Source organism: Ambystoma mexicanum, chromosome 7p, assembly GCF_040938575.1.
Source record: "Ambystoma mexicanum isolate Mex_15411 chromosome 7p, UKY_AmexF1_1, whole genome shotgun sequence".
NCBI lineage: Eukaryota > Metazoa > Chordata > Amphibia > Caudata > Ambystomatidae > Ambystoma > Ambystoma mexicanum.
The window spans coordinates 904,410,326-904,428,843 of NC_090939.1; the positions used below are offsets into that span (position 1 = coordinate 904,410,326).

The 18,518-nt window shown below is 45.5% G+C and overlaps 1 protein-coding gene across 1 annotated transcript in view; it reads right to left on the reverse strand.

Moving 5' to 3' along the window:
• Window positions 1-18,518, reverse strand: part of NSUN3 (NOP2/Sun RNA methyltransferase 3) — a 358,318-nt gene that overhangs the window by 293,350 nt on the left and 46,450 nt on the right. Inside the window, exon 2 of the mRNA XM_069637189.1 lies at window positions 1,847-1,902. The gene's annotated coding sequence lies outside the window, so the exon portion shown is untranslated. The remainder of the gene's footprint in view (window positions 1-1,846; window positions 1,903-18,518) is intronic.

Genomic DNA, 18,518 nt, shown 5'->3' on the forward strand with positions numbered 1-18,518 from the left:
TAAAAGCTATTAAGCAGTTGAAATTCCCGGAAACTCCGAAGCAAGTCAGAGCCTTCTTGGGATTTGTGGGTTATTATAGGAGGTTTATCCCACATTTTTCTACATTAGCCGCTCCTCTAACAAATGTGCTAAAGAAAACCTCTCTCACAAAAAAGAATTGGCAAACCAATGAGACTCTGCAAGCTTTCAATGAGCTAAAAGAGGCACTGACCACTAAGCCTGTTTTACACTGTCCAGATTGTAAGGCCCCGTTCTTCCTTCAGACGGATGCGTCAGGCACAGGCATTGGGGCAGTGTTGTTCCAAAACCAGGGAGAGGAAGAAAGGCCAATACTGTGCATTAGTCGAAAACTGTTACCACATGAGTTGAGTTATCCCACAATAGAAAAAGAGTGCTTGGCAGTCAAGTGGGCCATTGATGCTCTTCGCTATTACCTATTGGGGAGAGAATTTACATTAATAACAGACCATGCTCCCTTAGTCTGGCTTGCCCGTAATAAAGACTCAAACCAGAGGGTACTCAGGTGGTTCCTTTCCCTCCAGCCCTTCTCTTTTAAAACTGTTCATAAACCTGGAAAACTACTGACACAAGCTGATTTCTTAGCCAGGGCTGAAACCCTTCTCGAGCGTAAGGGCTTAGTAGAGGGGGTGTGACAATGTGGATAGTTTTGTGCCTGGATATTATAGACTGCAAGCCTATGATAACAAATACAGGAAGTAAACATAGGAAAGTATTGATGTATGGACTTTCCTCTAATGGTGACTCTTCTCTTGGTTACCTAGGAGAAAAGCGTCATTGAAAGGGAGGCAGAAAACGACGGTTACAGCTGGGCATATTGAAGGGGAGATGCTGTGAAGTGAAGAGAGAGAAATCCGAAGTTGAAACAGTTGCATGTTGGCGCGGTTGCGCCTTATTAAGAGTTTTTCAATTGGATGTTTTAAGAAGCGAACGTTATCGCTTGTGAAAAGGCAGCACTGAGGAGCGGGCACTGTAGCAGTCGGCTGCGCCGTATCAGGAGGCTTGAAGTTGACGAAGGGATCGTTGTCCCAGGGGCGTTGAGGAGTTGGCTGCAACGCGGAAGAGAAGTCGCAGCGGGGACAGCGACCGTGTTCGCTCTACCCAACGAGGGAGGAGGTCGGCGACGTGCTACAAGAAGCGCCGTAAGTGAAACTGCAGGAGGAGGGGTTCCGATCGTAATCGGAGTGAATAGCCTGCCGATGAGAGGGAAGTTAAGCAATTACGGGCTGTCACCGTTACGCTGCGTGTTCCAGGAGCAGCGCCAAAGCCTTCTTCTGCATAATGAATGTAATTCCTGCGGATGAACGAGAAGCATCGTACGGCGGAGTGAGTCTTGGGTCGGTGTTACACTGAGGGATAACCATTAATCTGACAATGAGCCTCTGAGAGGGCGGGTGCTGTCAGAGAAAGACTTGGAGTAGTCAAGGCGTCTGAATTTAATTATCCCGAACAAACTAATGAATGCCAGAGAAAGAGGTTGTGTAAGTGCAGATTAACCACTTAACCAAGGAAGTGCTGGGAGAGGTCGAGGGTTACCTCTTACTGAAGCCAGACTGTACAAAGAGGTAATGTAAGCTTTGCAGAAGCACTTGTCAGTAGGAGAGCTGGCCGACATTTACATAGAATTTCTTTTATTGAGGAAAGACAAGGGCTCTGGGTAAGCTGACTAAGGAAATGTAAGGGAGAAGAAGGGAGAAAAGGACACTCTTTTTTTAAGAATTGAGAACTCTGACAAGAGAAAGAAAGCTAAAAGCAGGAATTGTCTTCGCATACATTAGAAAGAAATGTCAAACGGAAAACATACAAACCCAATTGAGACAATACTTACCAACATGAATCCAGAGGTCGCTGATGCCTAAAGATGACGTATCCTTTACAATAAACCTGAAAAGAAATGAAAGAGAATTGTTAATAAAAGAAGTGGATTCTCGTTGAAATCCATACACCTACTTATTGGCTCAGAGTATTATTTAATAGAAACTAAGCAAACGGCCACAGTGTCCCAATGAGGAGGATCTCAGTTTTGTTGGCAAAAAAGTTTGTTGGCAGCACACCAATTTTGAATGGCGGATAGGCAATCAGAGATGAGGGAAAGCGAGGAGGTGGATGAAGGAAGCCTGAAAAGGAGTTGGGTGTCATCAGCATAGCACTGGAAGTTTGAGCAGAAAATGGAAATGCAGTAGGCGAGAGTTGCCAGGTATTGGTTGAAAAGCCAGGGCGAGAGGTTAGACCCATGGGGAACACCACAGGTAGAGAGGGAGATAGCTGATAGGAAGGAATCAAGTGTTACCTGGGAGGGTCGATCAGAAAGAAAAGAGGTCAGCCAGGCCAGAGCCTTATCAGTGATACCCAGGATGCAACAGAGACGATTGAGCAGGATGGTATGGTTGACCGTGTTGAAAGCAGAGGAGAGATCAAGAAGGATGAGGACGGAGGGAATGTTAGAGTCAAGGTTAGAGAGCAGGTCTTCATGGATGTTCAGGACAGCAGTTTTCGTGCTTGTGGCAGCTCTGAATTCAGATTAGTGGTCATGGAGAGAGCCAACAGAGTCAGAAAGAAGGTTAAGCTGGGAGATAGCCAGCTTTTCCAGGAGCTTCCCCAAAAAGGGAGTAATGGAAATTGGGTGGTAGTTAGCCGGACAAAAGGGATCAGCTGTGGGTTTTTTGAGGAGGGGATGCACAAGGGAGTGCTTCAGGGGGAAAGGGAAAGATGTGGAGGCAAAAGAGTGGTTGCAGAAATCGGCAAGGGCCAGAGCGAGGGTATCGGTGTGGTCCTTAATGGTTTTAGAGGAACAGGGGTGGACCTGTTTTGATGAGGCATTCATAGTTCGGACTTGTCTAACAACCTCATCCGGGAAGAAAAGAGGAAAGGAGGAGAAAGAGGAAGGGGGTGGCTGAAGGAGGGTCAGCAAGCTGGGAGTGAGAGGGGAGAGGAGGGGAGGTGGAGGAGAAGTTGGACAAGATGTCTTGGGTTTTGGAATGAAAGTGAGAGGCAAGGGCATTGCAAAGAGCCTGTGAGGCAAGAGGGGTGGAGGGGTGGAGACTGCAGCAGGGTTGGCCAGCTCCTTGCAGATTATAAAGAGTTTGGCCGAGTTGTTAGATGCCGCAGAGACGCAGGCTTGAATGTGAGCTCTCTTCTTGGAGTGGACAGCGAGACAGTATTGCCTTTGCAGCAGTCGGCAGGCCAGTTTGTCAGAGGATGAGCAGGAAGCCCTCCATTTCCTCTCAGATGCCCTACACTTGCCTTTGAGTGTAGATAGGTCAGAGTCATACCAGGAATTACACTTGGCTTTGGACTTCAAACAGATCCTCATGAGAGGGGCAAGTACATCAAGAGTAGAAGAGATAGAGGAGTAGAGCAGGGATAGGGCTGTGTCAGGGTGTGAGTCAGCCTGGGGAGTGGGAGGAGGGGAAAGGTGGCAGCAAAAGCCTCGACTGACACGCGCTTCATGGGCCGGATGTCCGAGAAGGTGGGTGGCAATCTTGGGGAAGGCTTGGCTTGGTAGGAGGAGATAGACAGATGGGAGGAGAGGAGGCAATGATCACTGCAGGATAGAGGAGTGGTGAGGGGAGTAGAGAGGGGAGGCCAGAGGAGATCAAGACATCAAGTGTGTGACCAGCAGAGTGAGTCGGGCCAGAGGGGAGGATAGAGAGGGAGAGTGAGTGGCAAAGGTCGCGAAAGAGAGCAGATGAGGAACAGGGAGAATCCAGATGGATGTTGAGATCCCCAAGAAGGAGGAGTTGAGTGGTGGAGGCCAGGAGGGAGGAGAGGTCTGCCCAATCAGAGAGAAAAGAAGTAATTTGAACAGGGGCTCGGTAGAGAGTTGCAACGGTGAGGGAGTGTCCAGGAGAGAGAGAGCTTGCAGACAAGGCAATCGAAAGACGAGTACGTCTGAATGGGGATGATAGAGGTAGGAATCCACTCGGGGAAGATCAGGGCAACTCCCCCTCCAGGCCGGTTGGATCTGGGGGCGGAGAGGATCTTGTAGCCATTAGGGAGGAGAGTGTCAAAACTCGTGATAGAGCTGGCCGTGAACCAAGTCTCGGTAAGACCCGAGGACATCAAGGTCCAGTTCTTCTAGGAGGTGGCAGATGTCAGAGGAGTGTTTGACAGCAGAAAGAGAGCAGAGAGTGGCAAGATGTAGAAATAGTTGCATTAATTAGGCAATGAAATAAACAATATTCCATACAGAATTCATGACGCCAGACCTCACAGTTCATGAGGAGTTACGTCCCCAAGATCAATGCCATATACAAGACCAGAAACAAACACGACTTTGTGTATATATATATATATATATATATGAGAGAGAGAGAGAGAGAGAGAGAGAGAGAGAGAGGGAGAGATAATATAATTGATGATTTGGAGGAAAGAAGGAAAATTGTAAAAGAAACAGAAGAAGGAAAAACTCCAAGCTAGCATTGAATCAGGATTACAAACATATGAGGAAGAAATCAAATTGAGGAAGCAACGTACATTTCTAAGAGACAAAGGTGATTACGAACAAGGTCACGTTTATACCTTTGCGCACCGATTTGCTCATTTAAGACAAAAGGCTAAGGAAATGCAAATGGCCCCTACAGTCCTGAATGAAAACCATCAGGAATCAACAGCCTCTACCTCTGAGTCAGATGTTACTAAAGGCGAAGGAGAAGAGCCTACCATACGCCTCAATTTTTTAGAGGAAATTAGACTGTTGTGTCAGGATGGGCAAACAACAAAAAAACCCGAGGAGGATTCTCCAACACAAGAGGACACGGAAGAGGCGAGAGAAAATGATGAGGAGGGGGCAGAGGGGCAATAAAACAGATTACGTAACAGAAGCTACAAATAAACAGCAGATCATCAATATATCCGATCACACTCTTACTGCAGAAGAGACGAAAATACTGAAACTGGGATTGAATTTTTGTCCACTGGCCAGTTTAGATTATGTGCAAACGAGGATAGATCTGGACAGATTCCTTCGTAAACTGCGACTCAAGAAATTCTTTGCCACTTCGACATATAAAAAGAAGCCAAAAGAAATCTTAGAAGGAAAGACCAAAATTACAATTGCAGAAATTGACACTTTGATAACTCTCGATGACTTAGAACAGGAAAGTCACACTGAGAGTAACGAATTTGCTACCAATTTGGAAAGACTCGGCATCTGTACAGACGTGCCCTCAACTAGCAAACAAAGGTGCAAATCGAAATTTAACCCACAAAGTGCTCAGAACAGCCACATCGAAGCTTTTTCTAATGTAGTGATCGATGACTTAAAAGAAGAAAGAAGAAAAACTCAGAGGCAAACCCAGAGCAATCTGTCTATAAAACAACAAAAAGTGTTAACAGATATTGCAAAGCTGGACAAATACATAATAAAACCAGCAGATAAGGGCTGCAATATAGTCATAATGAATAAATGCGACTACATTGCTGAAGCTTACAAACAGCTAAACGATGTCAACTGTTATGAACGACTAAGTAACAATCCAATCAAGCAATTGGAAAAAGAAGTATGGACCTTTCTAAATAAGTGGCAAAAGGCAGATATTCTTGAGGAAGAAATGGTGAAAATCTAATTTTCTAAGAACTCTGTCATCCCTACTATCTACTTCCTCCCTAAAGTCCATAAGAATCCCCTTAAACCTCCTGGGAGACCGATTGTGACACTGTGCGGGTCGCTACTGGAAAACATGTCCACATTCATATATGAGGTCCTCTGTATCATCGTATCCACATTACCATCATATGTGAGGGACACCACAGATTTCTTATTGAAAATCGATTAACTCCCTTGGGAGCTCACCTATTTATTGGCAACCATGGACGTGGTGTCCTTATACACGTCTATCAAACACAATGATGGGATATTCGCCTGTAAATACTTCCTCAATACAAGATCTCTTAATCACCTACAACATTCACAGATGATCCTCGAAATGATTAAAATGTGCTTGGACAACAATATTTTCATATTCAACAATGAAACCTTTTCTCGCCAAATCCCGGAAACTGCGATGGGCATGACTTTCACACCATCATATGCAAATTTAATGATGGGACATTGGGAGAAAACCACAGTATGGGCAGAAGCTAATGAAAAATATACTGAGAAAATCATATTATGGCTTTGTTATATTGACAATGTATTCATCATTTGGGACGGCACCACCGAGCTGTGGTGTGAATTTGTCAAATTGCTTAACATCAACAACGTGAATCTCAAGTTCACTGAACACCATAGCCGCCAGTCAATTGTGTTTCTGGATGTGCAGGTCAAGATAGAGGCACAAAAAATCAGAGTCCAATCTACACAGAAAGATTACAGGTGCCAACATCCCGCTGCATGCAAATAGTGCGCACCCCAAGACTCTACTATGCAGTATCACACATGGTGAATTTATTCATATTAGACCTAACTGCAGTAACATCATGGATTTGGATTTAGCAAGTAAAGTAACTGCCCAAAATTTCTTACAACAACAGTACCCTAAAAAGATTATTGAAAGGGCATATCTGAAGGTCCGAGAAATGAACAGACAAAAAATGTTAACAACATCTAAAACGGACCTAGCAAAACAAGAAGAAGAAAACACCACCACACTCATTTTGACATTCGGAAGCCACTCCAGAATCATCAAACGGATAATAAATAAATATTGGAAAGTGTTGAAAGCGGAAAAAGATATAGGTACCTTATTAAATGACCATCCTGACATTACTTTTCGTAAAAGCACATCTATCAAAGATCTATTGGTGAACAGCAAGCACCAATTAGTTTTCCACAACAGGAGTTGGCTTCTTCAAATGTACCAGGTGTAAATTTTGCAAATATGCAAGAAATTGCACAAGCTATGTCCATCCTATACTGAAACATCTGGTTCATATAAAAAGTAAAATTACATGTGAATCAGAGTTGGTGGTGTACGTCTTGATGTGCCCATGTCTTAGGTGGTACGTTGGAAGTACTAAATGTAAGCTAAAGGAACGTATCCTACAACACGTCAGTGCCATCACTAATAAAGATTGTACTTATCCGATGGTGAAGCATTTCTCTGAAATTCACAATGGAGATCCAGCCAGCCTAACTTTTTTTGGAATACACAAGGTCATTCCTGGCCCCAGGGGAGGAGACAATGAGAGAACACTTTGGCAAGAAGAGACTAAATTTATTCTCGATTATGAGAGTAAGACCCCAGTTGGCCATAATATTGATGAGGAGCTCTATACTTTCTTGGGGACATAAGGATTCTATTAAATGTATTATAGAAAGCCCAGACAGTAAAATAAGTGGTTATTTGTGTGAATTTTTCTTTTTCTTTCTTTCAGCTATATGTATTTTTTACTTCTCACACTTATATGGTGACTTGTGATACTATTTACACCTTAACTTACTGCAAACTAGTGTATATATGTGATTCTAACTACTCATGGTAATCCACCGTCAGCATTACATCTAAGTAGCGGAACTATCCTAACCTAATTTTCTGATATTAGAATATCTAAAATAGTGCAATCTTACTTTTTAAGCGCCTGGATTTGTATCTCCTGTTCAAAATTTGCACATGGCACTTTATATCAGATTTCTTATATATACGTACCTTGCATACCATGTATGATATATTGACCATAGGAATGCGTCTTTGCACTTTTTGTAACTGTATGCCGATCATGGGAACGTGTTTTTGCACTTTACATCCATATTTATATTCCAAATGGCACATATGGCTGATAGCTATGCACTATGCACCTCATAAAATGCTAACGCTGTTCAGAGAACGTAATGGGAAAGCACTATGCACTTTACATCATGACAATGCTGCTTCATGAATGCGAAATTAAGTTAAATCATAGGAATGCATTTTTTGCACATTGAAACACTTATTAATACATTTTCCTTGATGGCGATATGTATGTGCATATATGGCCTCATTACGAGTCCGCTGATAACCGGGCCGGAAAAACCGGCAGGTTACCGCCGAACTCATATTACCATTCCGCCGTCCTGATTCCCGGAATTACCGGGGCATTACGACCCCGGTGACCCGGGAATTCCAGAGGCGGCATTGTGCAAGTCCCCATTCCCATGGAGCCCCATAGGTCTCCATGGGGATGGAGACAATGGAAACACTGGTTCCGTCTATGACAGAGCCGGTGTTTCCATGTCCGCTTGCAGGCGGGTGGTGTTAAACCCGTCAGGTCAGACCTGGCGGGAGTGACACCTGCCGCCTGCAGGACTCTTAATCAGCCAGTCTGGAAAGAATGGTGGCAGTGGTTTACCACCACCATTCTTTCCGGAAAGACAGGGTCGTAATGAGGCCCATAGTGTTGACTAATATGTTTATGAATTTGTATGCTAAATAAAACAAATTTCATTTAAATCCTCACAGGCGTTACAGTGCCACAAGCAGACCTGAACCTCTCAATAATATAGAGGTACCACCCAGCAGCTCCATGGATTAAGATAGGAAGCAGCCAATAGGGTTGGTAGCAACACCAGAGCCCCGGAAATTCTCCCAGAGAATTCAGAGATAATGGAGAACCCACAACCCCAGTCCCCAAAACCATTTTAAACATGCAAGAACACACACTATGGCGACACCCGATGAACAAAATCATCACAGTCGTCTGCATGGAACTTGCAAGAGGTTGGGTGTGTGGCACCAAATAAGATGACATCAACTAAGAAAACCCATTATAATGACATCCCAATGACTGTCATTCTCCAAGAAGGCAGACCCACTGCCCTCTATGGGGATGGCAAGGATGCAACTCACACAAGGTCGACTTAGTCCTAAAGAGAATGCCCTTACTAGAACAAGAGAGTAAGAATCAAAAGGGGCAAGTTGCAACATTTACCCAAATCACTCTGCCACAAATCAATAGGTTTGGTAAAAAATAACAAAAATAAATAGAAATCAATTGGGGACTGCCAGAAGAAAACAAGGCATTCAGTACCAGGGGACACAGTGTGTAAGGTCCTTTATTTCAAAGAGAAATAATGAGGCCTCAAAAAGAAGGATTTCAATTTCCATATGAATTATTTAATCAGACATGGCAGCAGGTACTGAAAGAGGAGTGGAAGCCCTCTTCATCGTAAACTGCACCCTACTACGGTATTGACCTCCCGTTTCATCCTGGAATCCTGGAGGAATTCCACAAACACATTCCATCATTATCACCAAGGTTATCTAACAAAATACTTCTTGTTCCACCCAAAACTCACCTTGTAAGAAAAGGCTCCTGTGTGTTATCAATCCAAGCCAGCAATTGTTGGAACTCTCTCTCAACTCACATTTGCAATTTAGACACCCACCTAACTTTCAGGAAGTCACTGAAAACTTGGTGCTACCCACTCTAATGTAACCTCAATCAAATCCTCCTTCACCTAATCATTGCATCTTCTGGTCATCACCAGTGTGAAGATACCCTTCAGGTTATGCTGTACAAGAACGCAAATAAATATATTACTAAATAAATGGCAAACAATACAATCCCCCCCATTCCAATACAAGTGACAACAAAGGAAATGCAATCAGGGGAATCTTAAACCCAGATGGGTCACATGGTTCCCACCCTTGCCCGACCAGTGCAAAGAACTACTTTTGCCCTGGAGACAATTTACAAGGAAAAAACAAGATCTTAATCAGAGGATGCGAACAAGGACCTGGGGCCTGGAGCCAATGCCAATAAAACTACTACCTCCCCAGAATCGAGAATACTTGATGGACTCCTTAGATAAGAATATAGAAGAGCTTTAAGTTCTAGGTACCAATTGTCTATCAATACATCGGGCAGACATTCCCTAAGGCTGTGGAGAGATACACCAGTATCAATATCAAGAAAAGCCTCCCCTGACAAAAAACAGATACATAGAATAACAATATTACATCATATTGGACATAAAGAGGGATGTATGTTAATATCACGAAAACCAAAATCCCGAACTACAAAATCACGAGCACCATAGGTTTGCATTTTGTAATTTGAGATTTTCTTTTTTTGTCCCCCACAACACATGTTTATGAGGGGGACACCCCTGCGTCCCCCGCCAAGCAAAATATCGAATTAGGGGAGCGGGGGACACGCCTGCAACCCTTGCTCCACTGATTCGGTATTTTGGAATGAGAGATTTTTGTAGTCCCAAAATGCGGGACCTTGAGTGATGCAGGATTTTAAATACAGTATTTTAGTTGAATATCCTTAATAAAGAGGCCCTCGAGCAACTAAGGAGGCAGACCCAGAACAAAGGTCCAAACCAACTCACCATTCCTCAGTCTCAAACAGACCTCATTTAGAAGAGAGTAAACATGGAATGCAAGTTTTGAAATACCCAAATAGCATAGGTGAGCACATGAGAAATATGTGAAGGCCCACATGGGCTGAAAGCTCGCACACCAACAGTCAGCCATAACTATCCCAATGGACACATGAGCAAAGCATCCAATTCAGTAATATAACAAGAGACAACTGAAAGGGGTAAGAAGGTACAGAGGTCCTGCTGACCCAGGAGTATCAAAATAGGCAAGAAACACAATCAGTTTGTAAAGGCTGTGAGAAACGTTGCACGCTTTAGTACATCCAGTGATAGCATGGGTAAAAAAGGTGGACACCTTAGACATGCAAATCCATCGGCTTATTGTAATAGTAAAGCACATTTAGACAATCCAAGCAATACCTAAAGTCGTTGTAGAAATGAAAAATACAGGATTGCCAGTCAGAACCACTAGCAGCAACACATAAGGAGTGAATTGTAAACAAGTCGAAGGAGAAAAATGTAAAAGTTCACACAAAATTGGAAATTCTGATTCACTATCAGGGTGCAAAATGTGACCTTGCCAAGAGTCAAATACCACTAGCCAAGGTGTACTGCTGCTGGGCTGGAGGAGGGGCGCACCATTGCGGGCGCTGTCGCCCTGGGGCTCCTGGCCCGGTCGCCGGGCTGCGGTCTGGAGGATCCCACTGGGGCCCATGGGTGAAGGCGTCCCCATGTGAGTCCGGAGCCCGACATACCCTCTCTGTCGTCGAGAGCCAGGGACACTGCGGTTCCGCCCCCTGCTTGACTGCGTCCCTGCGGGAGCGAAAGTCTGCACAGAGGATCATGCCGGAGCAGCTCGCCGGGCTGCAGAGGAAGAAGGTGAGCGGAGTGTGCCTTTGATCCTGCCTTTTGTGTCCGCTCCCAGGTTGGCGCACAATCCTGCTCCCAAACGGAGGGAAGCAGCACTCTTGCCCCCTTCCCAGGCCCTCAGTGCCTATCGTGATCCGCCAGCTGTGCCTGGGGAGAGTGGTGCTGGGCTGGTGATGGAGTTGGGGGCCCTGAGCTAGCGTTACTAATCTACATTTCTATTGGCTTGCCTTGACTTTATACCCGCAGTGCATTCGGGAACTATTGAGCCTTGTGGATCATCTAGGATACTTGCACCGAACTGCTGGCTAACCTCATCAGCTCCTAGCACCACAAAACCCCCTACTCCATTTGTGGGATATTACAACCCAGTGCCCTGTTCCCCTGGCGATGTCCAAAGCAGTAAGTAAGAAAAAGGCACAGGATATAAAAGCCTTCCTAACACCCCAGTTGCCACCCGCACCCCAGAGCCATATAGTGACAGTGGATATCCACCCGACCCCTATCATAGAGCCTCCCTTAGACATGGCATTCTCCAGAACGGACTTTGAGGAGCTGCTGAAAGCCTTTAAACAGGAGATCACCCACGAGGTCAAAGCGGAAATAAAAACCTCAAAAGACTCTTTGGCTAGATCACTGTCCGAGCTAACTACCCATCTGGGAGGTCTTGAAGCTAGGGTTAATGACCTAGAAAACGTAACATGCGAGCAAACACATGATACTGAAGTACTCATGGAACGGGTGTGGACGATTGAAGAACATCTGGAGGACGTCTGGGGTTAACAGGCGGACCTCGAAAATAGGTCTAGACGCAACAACGTGCGCCTTCGCGGGATCCCTCAACAAGTTTCGGACCAAGAGCTGGCAAATTATGTAAGCAAACTGTTCCGGAGTCTATTGAGCCTTCCCCCCTTAGAAGCTCTAATCCTAGACAGGACGCCCTGCGTATACTCATCAGTTCAGCAGAGGGGAAATCTCCTTCCGGATGTCCTCACCAGCGTCCACTTTTTTCGCCAGAAAGAAGAAATCATGACAGCTGCCAGGAAATCAGAAGCAATACAATTCCGAGGAGCGTCCATACAGCTGTTCCAGGATCTCTCTCCATATACCCTGCTTGTCGACGCCGGCTACAGAGGGTGACCTCATGGTTGCAAACCCGGAAAATCCACTACCGCTGGGGTTCCTTTGTAAGCTGATTTTTGACTTTCACAACCAGCACTATACAGTCTCCTCGGAGGCAGAAGCGAGAGATCTAATGGCTGCGGGAACCACTGAATCCATACCGGGCCGAGACTCCCAGATGGAGGTAGATCATGATTTCCAGCCAACTCCAAAAGACAAGAGAAGAAAGCCCAGGGGTTGGCGGCGAGTGGGCGGTCCCTCCCACCAGGAGAGGGAGGCTGTGGTTGGCGTGGACGCTCGCCTCTTGGCGAACGACCCAAATGACGACTGGGAGCAAGTCGGCACCCTGCTGAACAGTGATAAACCTAAATAAAGGGGAAACGCACTCTGATAATCTTGTGAACTGTGCCCCATGGGACGCGACAATCGGGGGCCAATGGACCTGGTATGGGAAAATGCACCGGCAGAGACTCATGAGAGCTTCATCAAACATTCCGAAGGATACTCACGAGAGAAAACGCATTGATGGGCCTGCCTTCGAATGGACAAGACACTCGCCTGAAATGGGTTTCTTGGTGCCAGCCGCATAGATTCCGGAACGGTTACTGGACAATCCCGTTGCACTATTTTGACACGGGGCATGTTACCCGCAAGGGGTTTTCATGGATTGCAAAAAGTTTAATAAGATTTCGAATTGGGGCGCCCAAGTCGGATTGCGCCCATTGTTGCTGACGGTTTGTTGATGTTTTATATTTTGGTCTTTATGTTTATTATGGTTTTTGTTTTTATTTGCTTGCTGTTGGTCATTTTGCCAGCATTTCTTTAGCATGGTCCTAAACAACTTTGGTCAGTCTCAGTTCACTGTTGAATGCCTATCCCCCGAGAAGGAGGGTGCCACCCGCCCACACGAGTCCCTCCCGGATTATCGGCTGGGAAACTGGGGGTCCCGGATGGGGAGGGGAAAGGGTTAGATAGCGCATCAGGGGGCCTGAATGTTCCCGAAATGGCGACACCAGAGTTTAAATGTATTGTTGAATTCCCCTCTAAAAACATAATGCACTGCTACATAGACTAGCGTCACTAGATTCAGCATTTCTATTTCTCCAAGAAACCCATCTCCAACCTGCGGACAAATTCCGCCTTAACAATAGACTCTACCCAACTAAATATTTTGCCTCTAGTGGCACGAAGAAACGTGGGGTCACCATCCTGTTGCGTAAGGGCATTCCCCTAAAAACATTGAAGATAATACGAGACAGTGAGGGGAGATTTCTGCTGATAGTAGCTATGCTGTGGGGGCGGAAAATGACTTTGATTTCATTATACGCCCCAAACACCAAGCAAGACTTATTTTTTGATTCTTTCTCGGATACTTTAGCGCAACATGCTGAGGGAGAGATAATACATGGTGGAGACTTTAACGCAGTGGTCAACCCCTTACTCGATAAGACACTTCTTCCCACTTCTTCCCCCAACAGCAAACGATAAGAAAGATTTCTTAGCCCTTACCACACTGTTGCGAGAACACTCCCTTATCGAAGTGTGGCGGTTCCTACATCTGGAAGAGCAAGATTATACATACTTCTCACCATTCCACAAGGGATTCTCCAGACTTGATATGTTCCTCCTCTCTGACACCCTTATCCCAGGGGCGACAGAAATGGAAATTCTCCTGGAAGCCCTCTCGGATCACGCCCCGGTCCGCTTATCACTAACTCCTCCCCAAGCATCCCCTACCCAAAGACCACCTTGGAGATTAAACAACCTCCTATTGGAGGATGAGATAATCCGCGCCCATATAGCCGAAACTATTATACACTACTTTCGGGAGATCGACACAGGGGACACGGGACTTGGGGTAATATGGGATGCTGCAAAGGCGGTTATCAGAGGTCACCTGATAGAACAAGCTACACAGAGAGGGAGGGCCAGGAAAATCTTGCAGGCCCAGTTAGAGGGAGAGGTTTGTAAATTTGAAGCGCACCATACATCAAGAGCGGCACATTACATGCTGCGGGTAAAACAATACTTCTACACAAAATGGAACAAGACTAACAGGCTATTGGCAGCAAAACTTAAAAAACAAGCAAAACGGAACAGGATAGACTCCCTGCGCGACCATCTGGGCAGATCTATTTCCTCTGAGGAGGGTAAACTCTGCATTGTGGAGACCTTCTTTAGAGAACAATCGGCCTCCCACGCCGGGGATCCACAATCCGCCAGGAAATTTATAAAGGATGCACGAGTCACCCAAATCCTGCAGACCTGCATTAGAGGATCCCATTACGACCCAAGAAGTCGAAGATACAATTAAGGCCCTTCCCAAAGCCCCGGGCCCTGATGGGTTTACCAATAAGTTTTACAAAATCTTCCGAGCTGAACTTACACCCCACCTCACAAAACTATTTAACTCCCTGTGGGAAGAAGGAACTGTCACACAGACGATGGCGGAATCCACCACCACCTTAATTTTAAAACCGGGAAGGGATCCAGCAGAATGCGCATCTTATCGCCCTAGAGCTCTTCTTAACTCAGATGCGAAGATATATAGCAAAATCATTGCCCATCGGTTCGGGGAAGTCCTGCCTCTCGTTATAGACCGAGATCAGACGGGATTTATTCAAGGCCGCTCGGCATTCGATAACATCCGTCGAGCGGTAAACCTGATATCCTTAGCTCCATCAATTCCGGGGACCCTCTCTCGCCTCTCTTTAGACACCTACAGGGCATTTGACAGTATATCCTGGGAATATTTATAACCAGTTCTAAAAGGTTTTGGCTTCGGCCCTAAATTCTCGATGCTAATACTGTTAAACTTCCAAACCCCATCGACTTGTGTGCGAGTTAACTCACAATGGTCTGCTCAGATACCCTTACGCAGGGGCACCAGACAGGGATGCCCTCTGTCACCGTTAGTGTTTGCATTGGCAATGGAGCCCCTGGCCCAACACATACACCTTCACCAGGGGATCTAGGGATTTGAGCTCAAAAGGAAATGCCACAAAGTCGCATTGTATGCAGACGATTTGCTCTGCTTTCTTAGAGACGCCCGTAGCTCCCTACCCACCCTTTTGAATTAATTGGCTCGGTTTGCAGTGGTCTCCGGATTTACAATACATTCTGGGAAATCAATGGGAATGGGATTGGCAGAATCACAGGCCACTCTAACAGCACTCCAGAATACATACCTATTTCAGTGGAATTCCACATACATTACTTACCTTGGGGTGCGCTTAACTCCATCCTACGAGGGCCTGTTAAAGGCCAACATTCCTAACCTATTCAAAGAAGCCAGAGACTCTTTGCACAGATGGACAGCGCAAGAGAGATCATGGCTCGGCCGTATTAGCGCAGTCAAAATGTCTCTTCTCCCAAAGCTTCTATACACTTTCCACGCCCTCCCAATAACAATCCCGGAATGAGATCTCCTCGAACTCCAAAAAGAAATTGCCAGGTTCATATGGCAAGGGAAACAACCGAGGCTCCCGTGCAAACTTCTTACGAGGGAGAAAGCGTCAGGAGGCCTAGGATTCCCTTCCATTTCGAGATACTTCAGAGATGCTCAGGTGGCAGGGATGCTGGGATGGTCGGGTCCGCCTGAGGTTTGGCCTAAGTGGTATGAAATTGAACAAGCTGAATCCGCCATCTCCCTGCACTTCTTGCCATTTCTCCCAACAGAAGCACGTACTCACCAAATCTCCCTGCTCCCAGCCACTAAAAACACTCTTTGCTGCTGGGATAAAGCCTGCGCACAACAAGGCTTCTCAGCGGTCTGGGTCCCCTACCTCCTATCACTCAGAATCCGGCCTTCACCCCAGGCCTCCAACCTAAAGCCTATCACCTTTGGTCAGAGGGGAAGCCCCTAAGGTTACGAGATCTCTATGTAAACAATATGCCCTTGACCTTTGATCAATGCAAGTCGAAATGTGGGCTCCCCGAAACAGAGAGGTTCAGATACTTGCAACTGCGCCATTGGGTCACACACATGAACGTAAAACGAGCAGCCAATAGACCCGCTACAGGGATATAACTGACAGTGTTGGAGGGCCAACAGACCCATAGAATAGCTACTTGTTACCGCCTCCTGGAAAACGCCCCGATGGAAGACAAACTACCATACATGTTAAGGGATTACGGTTCCCCAAGACTCGTGGCAGAAGATATGGAGCAGGGCCCATAAAACTTCACGATGCACGACAGTCAGAGAGGGTGCTCTCAAACTATGCTACCGTTGGTACCTATCTCCACATAAACTCCATGCAATGAACCCAGAGATTCCAGACACGTGCTGGCATGGATGTGGGGAGAGGGGTGACCTGGGCCACATGTGGTGGCATTGCCCAACAATACCATTTTGGCTGGAGATACGATCCAAAATCAAAGACATTTGCGATACACTACTTACAATGGAGCTGCAAATTCTACTGTTGGGTGACGTTCCCGAGGATGTTTCGTATCCAATGTCGGGCCCCAGAGCCGATCTAGTCTCCCACCTGCTTATGGCTGCCAGGCTCACACGAGCCCGATTTTGGAAAGAGGAGGGGGGCCCACATACGGCATACTGGTGGGTGAACATCTGGGAACTACTTGCAATGGAAAAACTGAAAGCTACAATTGATAAGAAGCTCCCTAAGTTTATGAGTATGTGGGGGCCATTCCTAGACTATGTGGCAGAAAAAGAGCATATGTTCTTTCAACGAAGACTGGTAAAAATCCTGCTGAACCCATGACAGTGACCCGGGACTGCATGAAATGTGTGTCTTAGATAGAAGTACCAAAGACATAATGAACTTTATTGTTTTTTGTTTTTTTTCTCCCTTTCCCCTTTGTTGTCCTTGAACTGTGCGTAGACTTAGCGCTAATTGATTTTCCCTAAACTGTTCCATAAGACGTTGCTAACGAGTTAAGATCAACAGTTGTATTGTTAAATCAGACAAAATGAAGTCCCGACACATGAATGTTAAGCAGCTATAATGCTATATGATTGGTTTGTTATCGAATTGTACTTTATGTGGTCCGAGATTTCAATAAAAAAATAAACTTGGGGAAAAAAAGGCATCAAGCAGATGGATACAAAAAAGCAACCAGGTTATCCTAGCAGGAGAATTTAAAGTGAAAACAGAAAAGTTGTATAAAAAAAAAAAATCAGACCTCAAGATGATTATTCAAAGATCGCCGATCAACAGGCAATGCGTTCCAAAGTTTGACTGCCAAAAAAGAGAATACAAGCCCCCTGGCCAGATTAGGTCTAGGTACCTTTAGAAGGCCAGCGGAAGAACAACGTTGAGGACGTAGTGATAAACTGTTCCCTAAAAAAAGGGGAGTCAAATTGTAGAAAGATTTACGCACAAGACACAGAGCTTTAAATTGGATATGTTTCTCCACTCAATGCCAGTGTAGTGATTTCAGTGCAATGTAGATGTGAGCCCTACAATTAAAATGAAGAACTATACGGGTTGAAGCGTTCTGTACAATTGTCAGCTTGTGAATGGCACACTTGGGTATCCCAGATATGCAGCTTTACAAAAGTCCAGACAGCTTGCTATAGAATATTTCCCAGGCTGGATTTTGTATGTAATTGAGAAATAGTCCAATAATCTCTTCAATGTGCAAATGATAAAAACATATGCTGGACACTCTACTGATTTGATCATTAAGTAAGAGTCTGAGGACCAACCAGACTCCTTAGTCCCCCAGTCTATGGGACAGACTGTCCAAAGAGTATTTTGCCAAAAATGTACCCGATGATTAGCATCAGCCGGTGCAGAAGCGCTGGTTTAACAGATCATGATCTCTGTTTTTTTACCTACCTACTGCAAGGCCCTTTCGTACTTCCTGCCTTTCCCAACACCTTACCCTGCGGCTGTCCTTTTCACCGCTTTCCCTTTCCGACCTTTTCCCAAATTCTTCCCCCTAGCAGACTTGTGTCTACAAAACCCATGCATGGGGCAAGTATGTCACCCAGGACATGCCTTGGCATTGGGTACACACTGTGCTAGCACAATATGACAAATAAATGCATAACATTAACCAAGCAGCCATCTGATCAGAAAGTACAATGGTGTAGAAGAGAAAATCACTATATGCAGTCTCCAAAGTTTATTCTTCCACCTTTCATGTGGGCGAGTATGTGTGGCTGTGGGAAAAGTTGTTTCAAACAAACACGAACCCCTACTTAGTGAAGATCATCAAGGAGATGTACACCAGGGGCTTTATTCTGAGCTTGTGCTGAATATAGCGAGGAAAGCGGACAATCTCCCCTCCA